The sequence below is a fragment of the Calonectris borealis genome, chromosome 12 (assembly GCF_964195595.1).
Source record: "Calonectris borealis chromosome 12, bCalBor7.hap1.2, whole genome shotgun sequence".
NCBI classification, from domain to species: Eukaryota; Metazoa; Chordata; class Aves; order Procellariiformes; family Procellariidae; genus Calonectris; species Calonectris borealis.
The window spans coordinates 6,657,450-6,671,367 of record NC_134323.1 but is presented as its reverse complement, the minus strand read 5'-3'; the positions used below and the strand labels follow the sequence as shown (position 1 = coordinate 6,671,367).

At 36.4% G+C, this 13,918-nt stretch overlaps 1 long non-coding RNA gene across 1 annotated transcript in view; it reads right to left on the bottom strand.

The window, feature by feature from the left end:
• The window catches only part of LOC142087012 (uncharacterized), a 286,979-nt gene that overhangs the window by 80,998 nt on the left and 192,063 nt on the right, over positions 1–13,918 (bottom strand). Inside the window, exon 6 of the long non-coding RNA XR_012675292.1 lies at positions 4,808–4,993. This is a non-coding gene — a long non-coding RNA (uncharacterized LOC142087012). The remainder of the gene's footprint in view (positions 1–4,807; positions 4,994–13,918) is intronic.

The following is a 13,918-nucleotide window of genomic DNA, read 5'->3' as shown; positions in this document are numbered from 1 at the left end:
TTCACTGATTTTTTTTTTCTAGCATGTCCGAAACAACTGATCCTCAAAAGTTGTGTTTAGTCAATGAAAGCAGCACAATCAGGACATGACAGTGGAAGCTTCTGAGAATAAGACAGACATCAGAGCTCACCACTCAATACGAGATCTCCTTCAGTGACACAATGATCAGCTGTACGTGGTGTCAAAGGAAAACCCTGGATAGGAACTTTCTTCATAATCTCAAAGGAGAAAAACAATCCTCAGAGTGATTTAAATAGGAAACAATGTAGTCTGAATCTTTTTTTATCTTATTCGTATTTATATTTTTGTTTCTAATCTTTGTATGCTTTTGGATCAGATATTAGAAGGATTTTTTTTAGCGTGAAAGCCCTAGTTAAAATGAGATTAAGGTGAAACTACTAGCCCATTTGACATCTATTTTTGGTAATATAAGGTAGAAATTGTTTTGTTATTCACTTGCAATCTGAAGCCTGCACTGAATCCAGCGTGCCTAGACAAAGCATTAGAAAATCTCATATGACATTTTTGTAGTATTTTCAAAATTCTTTCATAATTATTTTTAAGTACTTGTTTTAAAAATACTTACACCTTCACTGAAAGAAAATGAGTGGGGGAAACACGTTTCTTCCTTTTTATATCACAGACTAATACCTTCTTCATACTACTTTTAAACACTTCGTCGGTGAAGAGCACATCACGAGAGATTAAAACATAGGATAAAAATACAAACTGACATCTTGGAAGAGAGAACAGGTGGTGAAATGCCAACATTACTGGCAGTAACAAGAAATTCAGAAGTGTAAGAGGAAGCAATAGTACAGGGCACAGCAACAGCACCAAATGAAACTTCTCTTCTGTAAAGCTTTAAAGACTATTACTTGCCTGGATCAAGGACTTGTGCCACCAGTGGTCTTGATAAGAAACATATGGATGCATTTTACATTGGTGTGAGGATGCGATTCTGGTATTATTAGATCAGTCGACAGCATTCCCCCCAGGCAACGGGCATATTGTGAGCATAATGGTATTAATTCTACTTCATTTGCTACAGCTTAGTTGTTTCCTTAGCATCACAATCCTTGTAATGAAAAGACAGGGGTCAGAAAGTTTTCCAGTGTACTGAAGTTCCACTGTAAGCCATTTGGATGCATATTCCTAAATCACTCTGTTACAAGGGAGAAATTATTAAAAAAAGACACATAATTTTACTTTACTGGTTGCAAAGACTCAGTTGTGCATCTCGGTGCTGTAACCTCTCATCGCATAGAGTGCCAGGTACCATACAGTTTTGTGAATATTTGTGCAGTCAGAGCACTGCACATGAATGGAAGGGTGAGTAGGAAGAATCCACTCACGTATATGGAGTACTCCGAAGGATTGGTTTGGCAACAAAATCAAATTTCATTCTAACAATCACATAAGTGAAAAACAGATATTTCACCTATCTATAGTTGTTAGACAAAGGGATTCTGAACAGTCTTCAAACTTTACCTTTCTCAGCTACAGTTTTTTCTTAACCTAAAGGATTTTTGCACTCAAAAAATCTATAATGCCTGCTGTGTACAGAGTTTGCAAAGATTTCTAATGAGAGCAAACTCTTAAAACCCCTCTTCTTTTTTTAGATAAACATATTTGATCTTTCCAGTCATTATCATTTTAACTTGCAAAGTGACATTATGCCAAAAAGAAGGAATTCATAAATTAGTTCCAATTTAGAAAGTTTTCTTGTCATTGTATAAATGACAGATCTTTAAAAAGACGACTTAAAATGAAATGCAATAAAAAAAAATTCACTTTTGTGGCAGGTTTGTCTTTTCTCTTTCTTTTTTTTTTAAGACTGAAAGAATAAAACAATGTGCTATCAAAAAAGAAATGAGTAGTACAAAAATTACAAATGTGCGTGGACAGGAAACTCATTTAAATTCTCAAATTGTTTTGGGAAAGCTAAATTTAGTTGGGATAGTAACTAAATAAAATGTAAGCAGAAAACACTTTGCAAAGTTAAATTCACTTGTCAACAGAAATTAATAAAGCAGGATTCACATCCAGCTTCTTATTTCAAAACCTGCTGGTGGCTAGAGCTATTGATATTTTGGATGCAAATGTGCCCTGCTGAACGCAACTAGAAATTTGCTAATCATGTTACTAAGTCAACATGTCACAACCTAATCAAGTACCAGCCAGTCTCTGAAAAGTCTGGGGATAGATAGGAAACAAGTATCAGCTTTTAAAAGAATCTTAATAAAACCTTCAAAACCTGTCTTATTTATACTGTACATGAGATGGGATACCTCTAAGCAAATGTTAAGAGGACAAATATCTCATGTTAAGGCAATAAGATACAACCGCATAGTAACTGTTGACATACTATTCTAGAATAAGCTTAACAAATAACCTAGAGCTAACCTAGTTTCAGAAAAGAACAGTTTAGATTCTGAATACAAATGGGTCACAAAAAGAAAAACATTCTATTACTCCTTTGCATCTCTTATATTAACTAGAAAAGCACAGTAAATTAAAAAAGTTAGGATGAATTCCTGCCTTCACATAAGGAAATTCCCTTGACTATGTTGAAGCACACATTTCACCTTCAGTATTGGATATACAGGGGAAGACCATCAGAACTGGACAGGAATACAATGATGCTACTAGATCGGCTTCCGATAATAATCAATTTAATTTTTTGAACATTAACAGCTGCCAAAGTATAAAGTGTTCATAGCCTTTCATAGGTTATAATTTTGTCTTCATTCTTCCAAAATAATATGTTCAGAAAATGTCTGCCTTTTCAAGCAACCAACCTTTTTTGGGTGGGGAATGTTGGATCTGAGTCTATCTAGTACAATTTCAAGATAGTGAAAGTGCAACTGATAGAAATTTGAACATGATTAGAATGATCTGTTATCCCCATGTATAAACTTTTCTGTTTTTCATTTTTTCCTTGTGTAGTAGACCTCCTTTTATTACTTTAATGGCTACATTTAAGGCAGAAAGTGAAATGATTTTTAGGATAATGTTTTAGTGTCTGTTTCACAATGGTTTTTATTGAGCTGTAAAGCACTTGCATGCACAGAGAAAAGAAGGTGCATTTTAGAAATAAAACTATTAAGTAACATTATCTTGCCATGGATCATTCCCACTGGGATAGAGGAACTATTTGAAAAGCATAACTGAATTCAATTAAAATATGATAAATTTTGATCTCCACCTTATGCACATTTTCAGCACTGCATGCTGATCAAGAAAATAATAAAAGCATGACTGTTTATGTTTAGAAGCTTTTGTCTGATCATATGTTGTACAATACCTTCATATTTTTCCCCTACTACTTATAGTAGGGGATAACTTGAATATAACAGCCTCCTCCTAGAAAGGTGAATGGACATGTATGTCCCCATATCTAATTACCAATATACGGTCCATCCGTAGCAATCAATATTACATGTCATTCCCCAGAAGATATGCCTTTGCGTACCATGACAAGAACAAGTGGACTCCAGATAACAGAATGAAACGACTGCTCGTATCTGACACAAAACCACAGAAATGTGTATCTAAAGTAAAATTCACAGAAACAACTTCATCATAGTTTTTCTGGGGCCAAACCAGAAGTATTGTGAATATCTTCTTTTTAGAAAGCAGACATTGACAGAGACCTTGGAAGTATGCCTATTAATTATCTTGAAAAGATTGTTTACTGATTCTCTCTAAAGAAGATAGAAACTGTCTTCTTTAGTTAATTGAGAGTTAAATTAGTATGTATTTCTGAAATACAGGCTCCATATCAATTTTGTAGGTCACTGGATCCTATGAGTGATCTGCACGCAGGAGATTAACAATGCCTTTTGAAGTATATTGGTTCTCCTATCACACTTATGAACACTGCCCTAATATAGAAAAGTAATATTACAACCCAAGTACACAGTAGGGAAACACCATTTCTGCTTTACAGATGGCCAGCTGAGACATGAAGAAATTAAGTGATTTTTCCAATGTCAAACAAGAAACCTGTATCAGAATGGAGAAAATCTATGCCTTCTGAGTCTTGGCTGATTTCCTGAACAATCAAACTATTCTTCTGTTCTGGCATGAATAAACCTCTGGTTGCAAATTGGATTGGTGAAAGCATCAGTTCATCGTGGGATGAAAAACAAAAAAGAGAAGAACCATCTGACACAGTATAATATAACCTCTACAGCAGCTTTCTTCTCCACAATTCTATCCCAAAGTCTCATATAAAGTTAAATAACACAGTAATTTAATTAAAAAAAAAAAGGAGCAAAAGAAAAATTAAGTATCTTAGACAAAGAGAAAAAAATATTTCAACTGAGGCATGAAAATAAATTTAGATAATAATTATCACTTATGCAATGCTTTTCATCTTCCAAATGCTGTAAAAATATTACTTAAAAATCCTCACAACACCTCATGAGGTGGGTAAATATTAAGCATAATGTAATAAGTTATACCCTCAGATGATTTAAACCAATTTTCATTCTAGAAAAGCAAGAAAAAAAAAGGTTGGAAGGATAAAAGAGTTTGTTTAAAGCACCTGAGCTGGCCACATTCTACAGAAAAAAACCTACACTGCCATCTAAGAGGACTGTAATTCTCACAGGCATACATGAGCTAGCTTTAACTAATCTAGTCCGGACTCCGCACAAGCACAGCAACTAGGGTTCAACAAGACTACAAAGTCTGTCCCAGACTCCAGGCAAATACTGTAGGATAGTTAGCCTGGATTGCTTTAGCACTACATGGTCACTAGCAGGATACAAGTTAGCTAATTAAAAGCTGACCTGAGTACCTTGTACAAAGGGCTGTCATACGCCTAGAACGTAGCACAGGTAGATCCAAAGCTGGGACTGGAACTGTAGAGCTGGCTCTGAAATTTTCTCCCACAACTTGGAGGCAACCAAGCAGGCACACACAGCGAGGCTATTTCACACATGATGGAGCTGCAGTGGAGATGGAGCTTTTACACCTGCAGAGCCTGCCAAAATAATGTAAAAGTGCAAAAGGGAAGGTGGTAAGTCTAATCAAAGACAACGTTTTGAGCTGAATAAAACACTTAACTGCATGGAAAATTCCATTAGGTTGATTAGATACTTGCCTTAGGGCCCTCTTAAAACAACTGTTAAAAAAAAAAAAGATAGCTATTGCAAAGCGGCTTAAAAATATTGGAAAAGCAGGAAATGGAGCTTATTAGAGCTCAAATTAGATCCGAGATTTATGTGAAGAACATTTGGCCTCTTTAAAAGGCCTGCTTAATCCCTAGATGGTTTTTATTGTTTCTATTATTATTATTTATTTATACAGTGCCATAGGTATACATGGCACTTTACAGACAAATAAAAAAAAACATGGGTCCTCCCCCAGAGAGTTTACAATACCTGATCCGGCAAAGAGTTAAGTACATGAGTAACTTCATTTGCAGGACTAACCTCCCGTGGAACCAATGAGATTTTTAAAAAATTCAACTTACTGACATGATTATCTCTTCCAGATCAGACCCTCTGGTCTCAGACATTCAGTTTTAAGTCACAGGTGTAGAACCCATTTCACAGGAATAACTACCTGAGTTTCGATAACTTCTGCTGAGCAAATCTTACAGTGGTATTTTGTTCCAGGTTATGTATGATAGAGATAAACCAAAGCAACAAGGGGGTGAAGCTAAACTGTACTGCTAAGTTGGCTTCAGTGAGAGTCTTTTACTAGTATTTGTAATATTTTCTCAACTGGAGCAGCAAAATGAGTCAGTGACTGAGAAACAGCTACATGACGTGGTTTAGTGCAAAACAGGGAAACTGCATTTTGTTTGTGTTCCCTCTTACTGTACACTAGTGCTAACGAGCTGTTTCTTCAGGGACGACTGGCCAGATCTCTCTATCTGCACTCTAAAACTACTGAATTTGAATATTATTACAGCACATGTATTATACTTCAGGTATAAACTTGAAGTAATATTGTATGGAAACGTTCTTTCTTATTTTACTTTGCAAAAGAATCACTTCTGGTTCTTATTAAAAAACCCAATATACTGTCAGTTTTTGTTTGGAAGATGAGGGGATCCTATTCTCTCTCTTACTGTCCTGATGCCCCTATTTCTGTGAATGGAAAATTGGAGCTACCTCAAGCTACTCTTTTGGAGGGTAGTAATGACTACTCCAAATGTGCAACCCTATTTGCCTGCATATAAACTTTTAATAATGTTCATTAAACTTTATTAGAATTGTACGTGCAGCCAGATCAGGGTTACAAATTAAAACCTCAATCCTGCAAACACTTAAGGAGCTTTATTCATGCGAGCAAAAAAAAAATTTCTCTTTCTATACTCACACACTTAAACTGAATCTGTAACTAAATACAGTGCTTTTTTTTTTAATCCTCTGGTATTAAAGTTAAAAACATATAGTCAAGGAAGAAATTATATGTTACTAGTGCACACAAAAAGCAAACAACTCCCCAACTTTTTTGAAATGGCATCTTTTTAAAAAATATCATTATGTGGAAAAAATTTTTGGTGCAACAGACTTGGAAAAGTCAATGAACAAACAAACTATGACTGTATGCACATAATGATATACAAAAGTCCTGGTCAGAAGAGACGCTGGTCCGTAGAAGTTTTGCAATAAACTTTACGGGCAAAAGGATCAAACCTACAGAGCCTGATACAAGATCCCAGTGAAACTAGTAAGAATTTCCTCATTGATAAGCTTTGAATCAGATGCAGAGTGACCAACAGAGCTGCAGAGCTGCAGGTGAAGAAGCAGCCATAAAAACCAGAAAGAGTTTTTAAAGAAAACGGACATGAGTGTCATAAAGCCAAGGTCAAACTCCATCACCAAGACAAGTGTGTGTGAGAGAGTTATACCTCTTTTAGGGCTAAGTACAGTATTTATGATTATTTATTTATCTTAAAACAAAAGGTAAATGAATCCATTTATTTTAAAAACCATTTTTTTATTACATCGAGTAATTTCCTTTGAAAAAGAAAAATGTTTCCTAAAACCATTAGCAGTTAAACTAGATTTTTTTTTTGTTTATATCTGAGATGAGACTGCATATCATTATTCATGCATAATCTGATTCCAAATGATTCCTTGTTTACAATTTGTTTTGTGTATTTTCTTATGTAAGCAAGAATTAGTATACTCAGGCATGGAAGAAATCTGCTATATTATCTTTTATTACATTTCTTTAGAACATGCCATACATCTTCTTTAACTCCCCAATGACATTCAAAATAGCCTGAGGAAAACACAAATAAATACACATATAAACAAGGACAAATACACTAATAAGAAAATGATGTAAGATACAGACTTGCATATAGGTACATTAAGCATGTGCAATATAAGCAATGGAAATCATAACCTGACTCCAAATTTTTGAATAAGCATAAAAAATTACTTAATGTTTGTCTAGCTTGGATGATAAGCAAAGTCGAGTACTGACACACAGTCACAGCTTGTTCTCCTACAGCAACTAGGTGACAAAACCTCAGATCTTCCATTTCGATTTCTCCGTATGGGAAGACCCCCTCGCAATTAGTATACTCTTTTCTAAATACTAGCACCCTCCAGTGTGCGCACCCAGTAACATACACCCCATCCCTTGCTGTTCAGTGAGCTTCCTACCACAAGGGCTGGAGCCCTCTGAGCAGGAATGCGGGTTAGATGTGAAGTAGCAGAGGTTTTCATACAAACCCAGGATTGCACGATTCCAAACTGTGGTGGTCAAGGAATGATGGAAGTATGTAAAGATCTGGCAATTCTGATAGTCGGAATAATTCAGATGAGAAATTATTGTGAAAATTTGGAGACATACCTTCAGATCCACCCTTTCTAACCCCACCAGGTTTCCTATACTCACTCTAATTTCTTCCACCTGTTACTTCTCTTACACATTTTCAACTAGGTTTACATGAGTGAAGGTCTCAGACCACCTTGACTCAATGCAACCTACTTGATTCTTTTCCTTTTGACTTTGTCATACTTTTCTACCATGGCGAGTCACAGAGCCTGAAGTCTTTCATCACTTGTGGAAAGGCATCTCCTCAGGCATCTCCTGAACTCCTTATTGCTAATTGTAAGGAAAAAAGGATGGAAGTCTTTCCCCGCCCCTCCCCCTAGATACAGAAGAATGTATCCATTACAGTAGGTGAATTTGGGGCATGGTAAGACTCAAGAGGTTATGTCCCACGTCACCGATTTACGTTCATTCCTGCATTTCTTATTGCAATAGAGTTTTGACACTCCTTGTTATTTTGGATTTTGAGTATATGGAGTGACAGGAAAAAATTTTAATGTTCAGAATGCTAAGAGACTCTTTCTCCTTGAGTAGTTAATATCCAGGGGTTTCTGTTTCTTTTTCTTTTATCCTTAGTCATAATTATCTTTCTCTCTCAAAGTTAGCTTGGTTTTTATTTATTTTTACTATGTTGGTTTTTTTTTTTAATATTTGCAGTTATCATTGATTTCTGCCTACATGTAATTGCATATTTTTGTGGCATTAAGAAATTAAATTTCATATGGTCTATCTTTCCAAACTGTAATTCTGCAAAAGTAGTTCTCATATTCATGTACAGGAAAGATGAAATAGATAAAATATCTCTGAAGAAATTATCTACGGTAGTAACTGGGTTGTAAAATTTGACCTTATGAAACAAGTAATGTGATGACCGTTGGAGGTCTATAATATTTCAGGGCCTGCCACAGTGTCCCTCTGAATGCTCCTCAGAGATATAAAAGCTGTCTTGCCTGTTTTGCAAAATTAAAGTTTATTCCTACTAATCTACTAACAGCATCAGATTCTAAGAGCAGCTGTGACTTAACACTATCCAGGCCACATTCATCTTTGTGGAAGAGATCTAAGTACTTCTTTTCCATTTCAGAATTTCTCTTTCCATCTAAAGTTTAACAAGAAATCAAAGATTTTATTGTAAATTTGTTTATAATTAAGAGAATATACTTCTCACCTAAATGTCTGATTTGTATCACTACAGATTTGGCCAGTGGTGTTTTCCAATGTGCTAAGACCAGTTATATCCTCGAGTAAGTACTGCAGATCTTCAAAGGTATTTATGTGCCCAAATTCTAATGATTTACTGTGAAGTAGTCACCTAATGTCTTTCAGGATGTAGACTGAAATCTCATAAGATTTTTACTTATAGGTTAGTTTTGATACACAGAGTCTTAAGTAGTATAGCTGCTTTTGAAATCTGTATCTTTGCATGCCATGTACTTGATCAAGAACAACGATGCAACGTGTTGACCACGCTTTTAGCCAAATCTGGCCCTGGAAGTGAATCCGAGAGATACACGTGTGTCTCTGAAGGCAAATGAGCTATATGTAAATCAAAAAAATCACACAAAAATATAATAAGAAAGCACTCCTAGGGAGCTTACTAATAGGTTTTTGCAACGTTTTATATTTAGATTTATCAATAAACTAAGAACCATCACTATTATCAGGCACATAAGCTTCAATGTTTTTTCAATTATACAATTTTTATGAATATTGTCTCTAATCAAAATACCCTACCTGTAATTCATGTCCTGACATGGCATTTCAGAAGAGGGAGCTGATTCCCTGACTGTTTTACAATATAATGAAAACTGTTTGAATGATTGTATCTTAAGATACTTTCAGATGGAGAAAACAGCTTACTTTTAACTCTAGAATTGTGATCCAGAATATTAAAACCTTAATCTTCTTTTCTGATGAGTAAGGTGGATATAATTTTATTCCCTTTTTAGGATCATGGGATAATTTGGATTGAAAGGGGCCTCAGGAGGTTTCTAGTCCTACCTCCTGCTCAAAGCAGACTCGGCCACGGTCTGTGAAGACCAGTCAGGGCTTTATCCAGTTCGATCTTGAAAATCTCTAAGGATGAAGACTACACAACCTCTCTGGGTAACCTGTGCCCCTGCTTGGCTGGCCTTGGGGGGAGGAAGGTTTCTCCTCATCTCCAGTCTGAACCTCTCTGTTTCTACTTGTGCCTGACCCCTCTGCGCCCCTCCCACCATGCATTTCTGTGAAGAGCCTAGCTCCATGTCCTTGCCAACCCCCTTGCAGGCACTGGGGGCTGCTGTGAGGTCCCCCCAAAGCCTTATCTTCTCCAGGCTGGCCAGACACTCGTGGTGGCCCTCCACTGAACTCACTCCAGCTTTGCCAATGTCTTTCTTGTTTTCTTTGATATTTACTAATAAACAAAAGCAGTTATCACAAAGTGATGGGCAAAATATAATCTCAGAAGCCAGTGTTGTCTTCTGATTAAAAAAATGTTTTTTACAGGGCCATGATATCACCGGTAGATTCCATTCTGATGTTTATCACTGGCACACTGTATTTCTGAGTTTACTCATTCTTACCTTTGATATTTATAGTTTCTCTCCCTCTTCTAGGTATTTAATGACTTATATGTTCACAAGTCACTTGAGAAAAAAGGTTGACATAGTAACATTTTTGTACTTCAAAGTAACAGAAATAATGGAGAGATGGTACTTATTAAAATATGATCACTGACTTGAACTGTGTAGAACAGACATAAGATTATAAGAGAAAATAATTCCCATTCTTGTCCTCCCAGGAGCAAAGCTGTATATTCACTTTTGTTTTCAGTTCCAAATCTCAGGAATGTTCAACTGGAAAATGCACCTATTTTCAATTATGGCACTCTTCTGTCTCCTGACTGCTCTTTTGCAGGGATTTAACTGAACTGCAGCAGAGAGAGGCTGGATGAGAGCAATGAGAGATGACATCACATCTATCTGAATTAACAATAAATAAGTACAGTAAGTTCAGCTGAATGGATCAACAAATAAGTAGAACTATGCTTTCCCATAGCTGCCTAACATAAATCACGAGAATGCCAGTCTTTGGAAAATTCTCCTTTAAAGCAAGACTAATTAATTTCACATTCTTGTTTTTTTGCACATGTTACTATCTTTTATAGGTCCTTAACCTAAACAGTCTTTTGACTTTTTAAACTTTAAGGTATCGTATGTCTTTAATAAATAACTTCTGGGGTTGTTTCTTCCACCTTATTTTTCTCCTATTCACACCATACATTCTTATACATATTTACATTTATTACAACTGCTGTGCCTACTGTGTCTATAAATTATAAAGGATTGTCTGTATTAAAGATGTTCTACTAGTTTTTTTAATTTCACTGATTAATATTTTCATTCATTGACCATGTATCAATAGTTTTAACCAACTCTCTTATTTCCAGCCAATGGAAAAATGCTCACAACTAAAAAACAATAATCCTTCCTTTAATTTTAACATGTACAATGAAGATGATTTTTGTTGGTGTGCATCATGTTTAGAGCTGAGAAGCAGGAGTCTGGAAAAATAACTCCCATCTTTGACTTTGCCACCAATTTCCTTTGTGATCTTGACCATATCAAACAAAACTCAAGCTAAAACTTTGTCTTCAAGGTTTCTTAATATTTGATTCTGATATGCTGTATGAGGGACTGAAGCTGCTCTTCAGGGACCCTTAGGGCAGGACGTTACAATGGCAGCTTGGCTTGCCTCCTGCCACCCCAGAGGAACTGGAACAGAAATTATCCACACAATGGAAAAGAGCCATTGAGGGTGGTTAAGAAGCATGTTTTCTAGGGGTTGGGTTAAGGAGTTAGCTGGAAGAGAGCCAGGATTAAAAGAACTGCAATAACTCCGGTTTGTAGGTCTCAGCTGATTGTCCACAGGTTTGGCTTAGTCCAAAACCATTCTGATTTTTGGCAAAACCTAGGTTCTGTCTCTTCATTTACATCTCCTTAACAATTCCAGAGACATGATTCATACAGAAACATCACCAAAGAAGCATGCACAAGGAAGAAAATGTGAGGAAAGGTAAAGGGCTTTTGATAGATGAGCTTCATGATCAAGCATATGCAAGTAATAATGGGCAGTTTTAAGACTTATGTGGCCTGGACTGACAAAAGTTGATAAGTAAACCCACTGGTATCTCTGAGAGAGGAAGCTGTAAGAAACCCCATATTGGAGAAGATTTATGTTACTGAGTAGAACATTCTGAAAGTAGACTGAAAATCTTGGCAAAGTTTTCATTTCCAGTGCTAAGAAGGAACTAAAAAACTGGACCTGCTCCCTAAAACTGTTTTCCTACTTCATTTATTTCCCCTGCTGTTTTCCTACTTCATTTATTTTCCCTGCAGAGGCTTGGGCTTCAGCTCCACTCTCTAGATAAACCATATCGAGAACAGATGGGGTAATATATAATTGCAACATCAGAGTGTGCAAATCTGTGAAGAGAACGAAGTAACCAACCAAGCTCGGTGTTAAAACTCAAAACATCTCCTGATTGGACGTTCTGGCTCTTTGCAAGCCTGCTGAAGCTGCAACATCAGAGGGGACAGATTTATGTTTAACATCTATTGATTGGTATTTAGTAATTTTTTTCTGTTGCAAAAATAGGTGCAAGACTGCCAAGTCCTCCAGTCCATATCTTTCGCTACACTTGTTGCTAAGAAGAGAAAACTGCACCAGATCCTTGGCTGATATAAATGGGAGTCGCATTCATGTCTCCAGGGGAGACGTACAAACTGAAATTATGGAGTAATTAGTTCACAATATTGTGATGATTCATAAAGAATTCTTAGAAACTAAATGAACTGCAAGTGGTCTTACTTTTTTTTAAATTGTATTTTAACAAATCCCATTCACTCCCATTCCTTCCAGACTCCTTTCCTGCTCCTTAGGATTCCAGTGGATTGTAAATAAGAGAAAAACTCCAGTACTTATTCAATGATTGTGGTGTGGTAATACCACTTGGTACACTTAATGGTGATAACAAGAAATGATGAAACTGAGGGATATTTTCAGGATTAGTCAATCCAGGTCTCAAATTGTGTTTTCTATAGCTAGTTTTCACAGTTCCACATCCAAGAATGTAGAGAATAGGATTCTTATAACAACACTGTAATGCCTGTTGGTATGTAATTACTGACACAGTATTTTCACAACAGACCTCTAGGAAAATAGGAACAGATTTTTCATTATTTTTCATTTCTAACAGGCAAACTGAGTAAGACAGAATAAAATACTTTTCCCAAGAGTCATAGGTTAAACTGGGGTTCTTGAATCTCTTATCTCCTTTAACTCAGATCGCTAAACCTTTTTTTCTGAAACCACTCAGAGCTGTCCAGGTATTGCGGACTGCTTATAAAGCTGTTGCTCTTCTGCAGCACTGCTATTTCTATGCAAAGTGGTAGAATTTAAATGTATGACTTTCAGCACTGCTGTCCATATATTGCTCTTTGAAGTCCTTAGTTTTGTTTAATATTAGATAACTGAAGATAACATTCATAAAAGTCACTAATACCACATCAAATCACCCCTCTTCAAGAAAAGACCTATTCCACTAAAAGACACGAATGGATTCCTAATGACACCATTTTTTTAAGGAGTCCTCTCAATTCTTGACTTAAGGGTGTTTTAGCCTGCAAATGACACCAAGAAATAAGGATTCTTTAATACAAACCTTTCCCTGCTTTATTGGTCCCGTTAATGCCCCACTCAGCCTTCACAGAAGCGATTGCTCAGGGAGGTGATTGAGCACTATGAGGGAAAGGAGGGGGCACATCATGTTCCCGTGGCACGCGGGTGGCGGTCGTCACGTTGGCCCAGGCGCTGAGCACTTCCAGGGCTAAAAGCACCTGTTTCAGAGAATCCTGCTACAAAGTAAAGATACACTAGACAGATCTGGGACTAGTCACCTCTAAAAAGTTAGAACATATAGAGACCTGTGAAACACATTTACCATTTTTGTATAAGAGACTGGTTGCTGCTGGCCAGACTGCTCCTGTATAATTTGGAGGATAATCTTAGCCAAATGAGGAAGATATTTGCATTTTGCAAATGACTGGCAATAGTCTAAACAAGA